Source organism: Halyomorpha halys, unplaced genomic scaffold (genome assembly GCF_000696795.3).
Source record: "Halyomorpha halys isolate HHAL.00 unplaced genomic scaffold, Hhal_1.1 Scaffold423.1, whole genome shotgun sequence".
In the NCBI taxonomy this organism is placed as follows: Eukaryota; Metazoa; Arthropoda; class Insecta; order Hemiptera; family Pentatomidae; genus Halyomorpha; species Halyomorpha halys.
Window position 1 is genome coordinate 8,157 of NW_027105827.1, and position 13,003 is coordinate 21,159.

Sequence of the window (13,003 nt, forward strand, 5' to 3'; positions counted from 1 at the left end):
CATTATATAAACAGAATTTCATATCTGTGTATCCATATTTTTTAACTTTTTTAATTAATTAATTTTATTGATATTATTTTTTTAAAATGGTATTATGTTTTCGAGTTTGATGACCTGATAACCAAGTTGGGGAGAGGGTCTCAGAGTGCTTGGTTAAGAAAGTTATGGGTTCGATTACCATCTGAGTCAGTCAATAGTTGTATCGTGGTAGCACCGAGAAAATAATCTGGACATTTACACTCTGGGGCTGTATACGACTTGAACACAAAGAAAAAAAAGAAATTTCTACTGTCGGATTAATAAAATCTTTATAACATTACAAAAAGAAATTATATTATCATACTACTGTTTAATAATATTAATATAGGAAAATATAATCAAATTATTAAATTAATCAGTAACAGTAAATAGGAGTTGCCGATGAATCGATGTTCCGAGATAAGTATCGATTACATTGTGGACATCAGCTGGGGAACAACAAAACAACAAACAACAGGATGTACTGATTTTGAATTTGTATGTACAAAGAAGGGCAGATAAAGAGCGTGCCATTTTGATCCTGATCGTTTAACTTCCACAATGACTCACAAATTTTTTTTTCCGGTAGAATAATAAGATAGGCCGGTTTCACCCAGTTATAGCAGGTCCGCTTCGGTACCTGTTACTCCAGTCAACACTTAAACTCATAACTGCCAATGATGAATTATTTATATTATATATTTATTATTAAAAATTTAAAAAATAATTTTTTGGAAATTATTATAAGGCTGATTTACACCAGCTTTATTTGGTACTATAAAATAGAATTGTAAACACAAGACAATAGCCTTCATATGGGACTTTTTCTTAATAAATTAAGAAAAAAAAAACTTTATCAAATATCACTTGTACTCAAATAAATTTTCAAATTAATAAATCTTTAAAACATTTTAAAAATCATTGGTAAAGTAAAAAGGTAGATATATAGGTTACCTCATTAACGTAAAGCAGCAACTGAAGCGTAAGGATAATCACGTGTGATGAAAAGTAGATTGTATATGGCAACAGGAGTCGGTCAGTTCAGTGGTTAAGTATCGACGAAAGATCATGCCAAAACTAAATTTCTATCCAAAACATTATTGCTTTATATGTGGTGGTCGATGTCAGCAAGAATTAATTTCTCCTTTTTACCCAGAGGTGAAACCATCACATCCACATACTAGTACAGTGATATTGACATAATGCATCAAAAACTTGTCAAAAGCAACCTGGATTGGTAAGTTGGAAGGGATCTTTTTATTTATTTATTTATTAATATTTAGAACAGTACATTATAATATATTTAGTAAATTTTATCTCAGTTAAAATGGAGTGATACAGGCGTGTTGAGAAACTATCCATTGGTAGCACTCTAATGACGTTTTACATTAGCAGGTCTCATGGCCATCTTCTTTTCAGGAGCCTCGGAGGGTTGTCAGGAATAGAAGAGGAAGCAAGGTTAGAAACTAGTGGGTTTGAGTGATTAGGTGAATAAGGAGTTTATAATGGAAGGAATGATAGCTAATTCGGGCCAAATCGGTTACATATTGAGCATTAAAGTATATAAATATGATTTTGTTTGTGACAAAGTAAGGAGCATGGAGGATTTTACGAAGGATTTTGAATTGTAAGGATTGGAATTGGAACGAGAGGAATTCTAAGGTTTAGTGGAGCTCCAAAGCTCAACTCCGTATGTCCAGATTGGCCTTATTACAGTTATGTAGATCAGTCTTTTGTAATGAATTAGAAGATTAGACCGTTTGTCCAGCAAGTGCTGTAATAGTCGAAATCGACGTTGCAGTTTCCTGTCTTTTCAGTCTTGTGTGAGGATTCCAGGTTAGTCGTTTGTCCAGATGTAGTCCATGGTAGCAGACCTGTTCGATAGGGGTAAGATCAACATTATTAAAGTAGAGTGTAGGGCAGTCGGTAGGTTTACGACGAAGAGTAAAGGTGAGGAAGGGATGTATACTCTTACACAAAAGGGTAGCTAGAGTGGACCTCGGGGACCAACCTCTATTTTACAAATAAAACAATTGCTCATTTAATTTTACTACTCGTTGCTCAAATTGAAAGGAGTCGGCCTACCAGACAATATTGATCAATAGCAAATAATTACAAACTTAAAAAATGGAAGATAGCAATCATTGATGCAGATGACCTTTTTCATTTCTTCTATTTTTTCGCAAAATGCGTTCTTCAGTTAAACTCAATTTTTTACGACCCATTTTTATTAGCCCACCTTATAAGTAAAATAAAATATTGCACGATGATCACTTTAAAAAATTTTTATATAACAGAGAGAAATGAAATGAAAATGAAAAATAATCTTTATTCTAGGGCAAAATACTCCTTGAACAAAAGCATTGGTCATAAATAATTGCTTTCGGTCTTGCGTGTAGTCTTCGTATGTAAATTAGTTTAATTCCTAATAATCAAATTAATCATATTTAAATTTTACATTTAATGGGATGAATGAGATTTAATGAGATCAAGAAATAGCTGACGGTTAAAGGAAGCTAGAGAAGAGATATTACGGATGAAAATATATTAGGAATTACTAAAGGAGGAAGGACAAGAAAGGATATGCCAAAGAATTTGGTTCTATGTGATGGAATATAAATATTGATTAGTTGTGTTTTCGTGTTCAAGGAGTAGATAGAGGAACACAAAGTAAGGAGTTGAGTAATGAACTCAACTAACAGGAAGGTTTATTATTTCTTAGGGATTGGAATAGGAATGAATCATGGAAATATTACCGTCAGGGAGGATAATAAATCCCAAACAGCTTCAGATATGCCTGCGTCTGGGAACTCCATAAATAAATCTTATAAAGCAATTCAAAGAAGCATTCATTTTTCTTCAAGTTCATCATTGAGTCCTCCATAAACCAGAAACGTCATTGTCAAATTGGGGAAAACAAGTAACTGATTTATAAAGGGTAATTGTTTTGTAAAGGCAAGGATTGGCAAAATCTACGGGACTGAGGAGAATAATCGATTTTCTTGATATTTTGGATGCATGATTACTCCAGGATAAGGGTAGGTCGAAGTTGTCTCTGGGGTTTTAGTTAAATTTTGTTTACTATTATACTAAGGGTATTCATGGTCTTTAGTTTAATATATTAAAGCGTGTAAAATGGAAAAACTTATGTTAAATGGAGAAATATTTCCTTCTTTTACCATATTAAAACGATATAACATATTGTTGAGAGTCTATTAATAGGTCTTAGGAGTTAAATGGAGAATGACGTCATGCCACAGACCAGTTGAGTTCGTCACCACTTTATTTGTTGTGTTAGGGCACTTGCTGTAGTTTGTGTTAGTAATCTTTTGGATGTTTTAAGAACTAATAAATCATGCATGACAATAATTATAATAATGTAATGACAGTTGTCAAATAGCTCATCTTGATTGTCTTCCTCACAAATCAACAAAGCACTCAGTAGCCAAACTTTCACACAACTTCTACTTTTCACTTACCTTAGGTATGCTGTAATAAATTACTTTAATCAAAACTTAGAAGTAAACAATAATATAAAGTTTAGGAAAGAAAGGTTATAAAACAAGTTGCTCAAAAAATAACTTTAAATAGAGCTGCTCACAATCCTACACTTATAACATTTAACAAAGTAAAAAAAAATTACATTTAATACAACATCATGAATAAATCTAATTAAGAGAGAACTAGATTTAGTTATATAGGTTAATAATAGAAGGAAAAATGAATAATTTTATAAAAAATAAGGAAGAAGGGAAAATTAAAAAGATACGACAAAAAAATAAAAATATTAAAGAACTAAAATTAAAAAAAAAAATCATGTACTAAAATTATGTATTTAAATATTTAATCTCTATGCATATGATTTATAAGATTAATAAGCAGTTATCCAAGTAGATTTAGGATGTTGGGCGGCACTGCTTTCTGAATAAAGTGTTTTACTCTGGAATAGGATTGTTAAGGAAAAGAAAAAAAAGGTAATAAAAAAGAGAATGTAAGAAAGGTTTAGTGCTGATGAGGATAGCTTTTTATTCCAATTTCAATATAGTGGCTGAATAAACTAAGATTTGGTGAAAGTTTGAATTAAGCGTAATCTATCTGAAAAACGAACGAGTTTACAGAAATAAGAGTTTTTAAATTGAATTTATCATTGTTGGTCTACTTATTTATTAGCTCTTATGGTTTACTTACTGATTTATAAAAAAATCAGGTCCAAACACAACTGAGATTTGGGACTTTTAAATTGCAAAAACAAGGATTATTAGTCTTTTAATACAAAACAGCTTTGCTTTTGGGATTTTAAAGAAACTGTCATGGCCTACCTGATGCGATATGTCAAATGGAAGGATTGTGTCTGTATAAAAACGATTCTTATTATAAGATATAGCTAAAAATATATTTAATTTAATATGTTATTATATCTGGATAAAATATCTCCCGATGACAGCGGGCGCCCTCTGCCACCTGTTGGCCAACCTTGGCCTATATAGTGCTTAAATACTTGTAATTCATTTCATGGATATTTTATGAATTTTATAGATTTTTGTAAAAGGTTTCGTCATCGCCGTTTAAATGTTTAAATATTTGAAAATATACAGATCTGGCGTATTCACTCATGGAGCTTGTTTTACCGCTTTGGATCTATACTATGGTCTAGTACTAAATGATTTTGATTTATCTTACCCATTATTTCATTTAAAAAATATTCTATATATAACATAACAACTTCTGCTAACATTAGTAACTATAAAAAATTATCTTTCGTTTTAGAGAGGTAGATTAGAACATGGACTAGAGAGAGAGAAATACTTTATTTATTTATCTATGTTGCACACAGCATACTTATCAATCCGTTATCGGACATATATACATTACACATACATGGTATAATCGCCAAGTATATAGTACAAGAGCCAGGAAGAAAAAAAAAATAGTTACTTTGAAAACTATGTATAATTACTATTCAAAATTGATGAGTCTGCCAAGGGGAATAAAAATGGCGGCTGTTCCAAAACGTTAAAAACATCAATTTTTCATTCAGAGCCTTACCTTTAAAACTACCAACAATACTTGAAAACTTAGGAGAAAAATTTTTCAAGTAGAGTAAATTTGCCCTATTAAATATCATATTAATAGTAGTAGTAAATATTAGCCCTAATAGTAACTAGTAACCCGAACTATTTACGTTCAATAGTTCCCGAGATATAGCTTTTTAAAAAGGAATATTTCATAAATATTTACTGAAAGATTAGTATTTAGTGAATTTATTTTGACAAATCTATATCTCAGGAACTATGTGACTTATAGATGCCCATGAGCACTCAAATTAAAGCTAGTAGCTAATGTGCTATAAAGTAGTATCTGAAGTTTATCTTCATAGGAGTAATAGTCTTCATGATATTTGCTAAAATAAATTGATTTATTGTTGTTCATACAATAAATTTGATTTATGAAAAACTTTATTTCAGAAACCATAAGACGTGCAGATGTCTGCTAGCACTCAAATAAAGCTAGTTAAATATACTATAAAATAGTTTATAACGTTTATGCTTGTAGTTTTTATGATATTTGACAAAATAAATTCACAAAATATTAATTAGTTGTTCGGATAAAATGTTTGATTTTGGAAAAATATATATCTGTAGCCATAAGACGCACATATGTCTGCCTGCACTCAAAATAAAGGAAATTTAACTTACTATAAAGTAGTTTATGCCTCGTATCTTAGGGGTAGTATTTTTTATGATATTCACATATGAATTTTGCTCATTAAAATTTGTCGAAACAACTATAAATCAATTTATTTTAGCAAATAAAATGAAAACTACTACTTCCACAAAGATAAACTTTATAAAGTACTTTATAGTCCATTAAACTAGCTTTAATTTGATTGCTGATGAGATATATATTTCTCAAACTAAATTTACTAACTACTGATATTGCAGTACATTCTGTACAACATTTTTATAAAGTGTTGCTTTTTTAAAAAGGTGTATCTCGGGATTTATTGAACGTTAATAGCTCTATTATGGCTCATATTTTAGTAAGTTTACTCTACTTAGATGATGTTTTCTTAGCTTTTCTAGTGTTGTGGGTTTTTTTGAATATATAGATCTCGGAATGAAAAATTTATGTTATTTAACGTTATGAAACAGCCGCCATTTAATATTCATCGTACCTATATTTGGCAGGCTCATCAATTTTGACTAGTAATTATACATAATTTGTATTATAGTAATCAAAAATTGGGGTGAGATAACTGCCTTTTTTTACACTATAATATTTACTTTTCCTTCATCCAAAATTGTGTAATTTGTCTGTAACATCTGATTATCCAATGGCTGGCGACTGAAAGGTGCCGGTCGAGTTAGAAGTAAAGAGTGTTAGTAATGAGCAAAATGAAAACCAAGTGGGATGACAACATCTCCTTCAACATATGCCGTAGGGTTCAAGGACTGATGCATTACTTCAGGCAAAGTATCACTTAAACGGTTAGTCAAGTCAAGTCTCATTTTAATAATAATGGAGACTTTTAGTATTGATGTAATGATAAAACAAATATAAACTGATCATTAAATATTTTAAACCTTTGTTAACATATCTGTTTACGGAGGTGAGGAACTTGAAACAATATACTTTTTTTGTAGATGTGAGATCCATTTTGACATTGTTTACTTCTTTTTAGCTATTACTACCACTAACATCATTTAGGCCAACTACTCGGTGATTGTAGAGAGAACGTGACTTTCAATTTAAACTCATATGTATATTTTATATTTTATACTATATTTTAATGTCAATTATACATAAAACCATACTTATATATATTTATACAAACAATACTATTAAATCAGCCGCCCAGGAGAGGTATAGTTCATCTAACTAATTTGTGCAAATCCTGCCTAGCTTGAAATACTACCCTGAGGGATGGAAATTCCTAGAACAGCTCTCCACTATATCGAGATCATTAGACTCAAAGGGTTGAGCGAAGCGGTATACCCCAGGGGTCTGTGCTGTCTCAAGTAATTATCTAAGTTTACAAAGCTGAAACTTTAGGAGCTAAATGTGTCAGGGCTACTATAATGGCTTACTCCGAAGATATAGCCTACAGTAGTTTAATGATTGCGGGTCAACAGGAGGACGAGAAGGTTTGTACGGAAATCATCAAGAAACTGGAAGGGCTGAATATTACCGTTAATCCAAAGAAGACCGACTATATTATTTTCTCCTTCCAGAAAAACAAGCACTTAAAGGTCCTTAACATTGTTACCATATAGATAAGGAGCGAGAACAAACTCGCAGGCATAGTAGGGGAAGGTAATTGTCATTCTTGACACTAGGTTACCTCTTAAAAATTAAATTAAAATCTGTATCGCTGCGAACCATGTAGGGTCAGGGGTTCAGTACTTTGTAAAGAAGTACTGTTGATAAACCAACGGTTGTTCAAGGAGGTGATTTGGTCAGAATCACGCTCGACCGCCAGATTTTTACCCATTTAAGGGGACCCAATTTAAGAGGCTGAGTAGACACCAGGAGGGCTCCAGAACCCAAAGGAGTTAACTCACGGCTACAGTGTAACAGAAAACAATTTTCTACCCAGCCAGATTCGATCTCGGGTCCTTGAAGTTTATAGCCATGCGCTTTACCCCGTGGCCATCGCGCTCACACTGACTAACCACTGCCATATGAAAATCAAGCGGCTTACAGGCTTAATCAACTGCTAACATCTCCTGACCGTTCTCTTCGCTTCAAATTACTGATTTATAAAAGTATACTTTGGCCAACCATGCTTTACAGAGCACCTATCTTGTCTCACATAGCACCCACAACAGCGAAGAAACTCCAACAATTTCAGAGTGAAAACTGACTTGATCCATACGTTACGTAGGCTGTAAACAGTGAAGGAAAAAGACACATAAGCATTCATCTGAGGACTAACTTACTACTGACATCAAGACCAGTGTTCTGGTGAGCCCCCTCATCAGGCAGCAGACACAATCTCTTTTCTTAATCCATATTCGTTACATCTCTTTCCTCAGTTCCCTTTTCAAATGCAGTAAAATAGCATTTCCATTTCCACCCTGATATCAAACCCATTGGGTTTAGTAATAAAAGATATGTTCATTACAAAAGTATCTAGTTCTATCTATTATTATTATTAAATTAATAATTTCAAATTACAATTGAGAATTCTACAGCAATGAGAAGTTAGCTCGATACAACAAAATTTTGGATAGTTGAAACAAAAACTATTGTCGTGGCTGTATAATTTGTTTGTAAATAAACCCAATTGTTAAAGTGGATTCCAGTATAAATTCTTATTGCATTCCTTCTATAAAAATTTTCTAATTAACATAATAATGACCGTGTAGTGAATATGGATATGAAACTGCATTAATTAGTCCATATTTAAAAATACTCAAAGTCAACCCACTATCTATCTGCCTATCTTCTACACCTTGACAGCAAAATTGAAGTACTATTATAATCCACAGTGGAATACTTGAAGCTACTATCACATACCTATGGTCTTCGAGTAATTGTGGCCGCAAAGTGAAATATACGGGGACACTTTATATTATGTATATTGATTATAGATTTTTGAGTTTAAAAAAAACTATAAGTACCTAAAACCACTGAGAAATATTCTTTAATATTTGTGTGAATTAAAGGACGAATAGTAAAACAAACTCTTATTTTTCAAATAAATTACACACTTGCAATATTGGCATTATTTTACTGGTTATTATTTATAGCAATAAAATAAAATATTTGTCGCAAAGGGGAGAACAATAGAATACTATATATTTGTAAGAAAATATAGGCTACATGGAATATATGGAAAATTATATATAGGATTTGAGCGGAAAATCCCACACGGACCGATTAGTACAAGAGCCCAAGAGGAGAAAAAGGCAGTTATCTCACCCCAATTTCTTAACTACTAACTTACTAAAAAAACTACTACCCCTATGAACATAAGTGTCAAAAACTACTTTATGGTAAGTTAATTTTTCTTTATTTTGAGTGCTGGCAGACATCAAACATTTTATACGAACAACTAGAAATTAACATTTTGTAAGTTTACTTTGTCAAATATTATAAAAGCTACTACTCCTACAAAGATAAACATTATTAACTATTTCATAGCAAATTTAACAAGCTTTAATTCGAGTGCATACAGACATCTGTACGTCCTATGGTTTCTGAAATTAAGTTTTTCAAAAACTAAACTTGTTGTTTGAACCACTATAAATCAATTTATTTTAGGAAATATCATGAAAACTACTATTCTTACGAAGGTAAAGGTCATAAATTACTTTATAGTCCATTAAACTAGCTTTAATTTGAGTGCTAATAGACATCTATGCGTTACATAGCTCCTGAGATACAAATTTCTCAAAACAAATTAACTAACTACTAATCTTTCAGTACATTTTTAAGAAATGTTGCTTTTTAAAAAGCTATATCTCGAGAACTATTGAACGTAAATAGCGCTATTATGGCTCATATTTCAGCAAATTTACTCTTCTTTAAACAATGTTCTCTTAGGTTTTCAGGTGCTGTTGGTAGTTTTTAATATATCGAGCTCTGAATGAAAAAATTAATGTTTTATAAAGTTTTGAAACAACCGCAATTTTTTTATTCCTCTTATACTTGCCAAACTCATAAGTTTTGACTAGTAACTAATTATACATAGGTTTCATTAAAGTAATCAAAAACTGGGGTGAAATGACCGCCTTTTTTACTTCCCGGGGTTTTGGTATAAATCCCACACGGACCTATTGGCGTTTTTTTTAAGATTTCCATCTCAAATCGTGAAAAAAAAAATAAAATTCATATCAACAACTTTACAAAATCATGAAAATGATAGCGATTTATAGATAGATACTAAGTAGGATAGATAAAATGTTTAATAGACACAGATTAGATTGTGTTCGGGAGTAAGCGGATACTAGTAAAAAAAGTTTTTTCGTTTTTCCACAACGATCATTTTCATCACAAGTGAAAATCATGATAATTTATATCATAATCACATTCACATTTTATATTAAAGTCCAGTATCTTCTAAGAAGTTGCATGTATAGCTTATCATTCTTGTCAATTCTTCATATGGCATTTAGTGTAGAGACTACCTTGAAAGTTTCCCCTGAAATCAATAGACATAAATGACTATGGAAGCTATATCATACTTTAACTTATGAGTATGGAAAATGGAGACAAATCAATGCATAACCAAAAATGGACTAAAATCTGAATATTTATCTTTTTATATTTAATTTTAAAGATTCTAGTTGCATTAAGAAACTGTTCTTTGTATTGCAATCTTACAAAAATATTAAACAATATTCTTATTTATTGCAGTTGTGATATTGTAAACAAGATGGCGTCCTCGGAATTTGTTTTATCCAATAATCAGATTAACACGAAAGATATGAATTATTTATGTTTTGAATGATTTTACTTCTTCTCGTTACTGCAGAGCCCAGATTCAGAATGTTATTAACGTTATTACGTACCAGCTATTCCATTTCTAAACCAAGAACTCATAGCCACTTCTCTTACTAAGCATACATTTTGTAAATGTAACAATTTTATGAACAATATTTCTGTTGTAGTTCTAAGCACTGATTAATGAATAGATGTGCCACTTTGTCGGAAACAATCATTTAATTGTTTTAATAGAATTTTTATTTAGTGAAATCTATAGTTATTCTTACAAGTCCCTACATACAGGATACTACGTCCCCTTCTTCAGCTTTCAATCTACCCTAGTGTTATTGGGTGAGTCAAAATTATCAGAATAAAATTTTAATTTAACAACTAACAATTACCATAAAACAAGGCTTTGGGTCAAATGCGTGGAAATATTATCATTATCTGGAAATTTAAATAAAAAAAACAAAACTAATTCGATATCCAAATGTTGGCGAATTGAATTACCCTCAATACATTATATTTAAGGATGCTTCATTCTGCAAAATACTTCAGAAGAAGTTTCGGGAGCATTTTGATTTATTGTTCATCAAAATTGTGAATAAAATATTAAAGGTTCCACATAGTGAAGAATAATTTGGAGTAAATTATAAAAAAATGACTTACCTATAATCAATTATTGTTAGTTGAAAAAGGATTAACGGCTGTAAAACGTCTATGTCAACTGCACCGGTTAAATATAATCGTATAATATAATAATATAATATTGGGGTGGATGAAGTGAACGGGTGGATATCGAACGGTTCACTAAAAAAAGTATTATCATACTCATCTATTGCCAAGTGTCTCATGGGTCGACCAAAACGTAGCTTAGAAGATTTTTTCAGGACTGACCTTGAAGATTTTGGTTAGAGGGAAGTTCGTTGGCGAAGTGGTTCCATCTCTGGGTCCATTAATAATCCAGGGTTGGTGGAGGTTGTTGCGGTTGATAAAGAACATCCAAATCGGATATGGTCGAGAGATTAAACATATAGATTAATTCATTACTACTATTTATAATTTATTAATGATCGAATTTTGGTCTTTTTCCAAAAAAAAAAAAAAGAAAAAAAGTCCCTCACTATGTATTATTTATGTATATTATCATTTAATTTCAACTCATATTTAATAGTTTTTTTATGCATATCCTATTATTATCTTACTTTAATATTATTTTATATTTTTTCATTTTCAAAAGTAACCTCATTTGTGAACCGTCAATTTCTCCTTCTTCCCTGCCTTGTTGATAGATAGCTTTCTACCTCCTCAAACTTTTTCTTTTCTTGCTTTCCTTCATTCTGTTAGGTGGGTGTCCTTTTTTGTTCTTTAATTTTCTGTTTTCTTGACCTTTATTTTGTTCTTATTTCTCTTATTATTCGTCTTTTAGAGCATTCTATATTTTTTATATTACTCTTTTATCAATTTTTTTATTTCCCTTTTCGCTATATTGCCTAATACTTGTTTTTATTTCTTGTTTATTTATAATTATCTCTGTTCATCTTATTTTATTTTCTTCGTTCATTTTTATATAAACCTTCACATATTTTACATCATTTTTAAACACGCCAGAGTTTACTTTATGTTATCTAATTCTCTTATTCCATCTCTTAATTTTAATTGTTTGTGTCTATTTTAGCCCTGATAAAGCCTTGCAAAATGGGGCGAAACTTTGTTTGGGTTAATACATCCAATTAATCATATTAATAAGTGAATTAATCTAATCGGTAGTTAACACAAAAATAGACGAATGGGTTATATATTGTTAAAAAATTAAAATTAATTATTAATATTTAACTCCAAATACATATCCAGAATATAAAATTTCATTTTTTCTATGTTATATGTATATTTATATTTTGTAAAATAATATTTAAATTTATTATATTTTCTGTACTTTAGATATATTGGATCAAATCCTATATGAGTTAAATGGCCGACAAAAATTCCAGATCCTATACATCCAGTTATTAACTCTACATTTATAATTGCTATGGCGAATTTTATGTTTGAATCTTAACGTTATGTATTTTATACCTTTTAATTTAAAATATTATCTCATATCATTTATATTGTTATATTCTAACAAAATATGCATATTTATAATTATTATCTCTAAACTAAAAATTCATTGTTTTTGTAATATGCACCTCGTTGGATCATGTTTTTCCCTACGAACTCACCAATGTATTTAAGTAAATTTCCAAGGACAGATAAGTTTATTTCCGTTATAGATTTTTAAAAATTAAGTTATTATTAATTTTTACGTTTTAGCTTTCAAGGATTGGCAGTTTATACTTATAATAAATATCGTTCTATAATAAAATAATCATATTCTATTGTATAATTAAATGTTACAACATAATATTATTTCGAGCTTCAATTGTTGACGGGATCTAATTGAATAATGTGAGCCATTCCTTAGATTTATTTATTGATAGATATTACAATCTGCCACACAGTTGTGGGCAATAGGTAATATTGATAAATGATCTCATACATACTAAAATAAAAA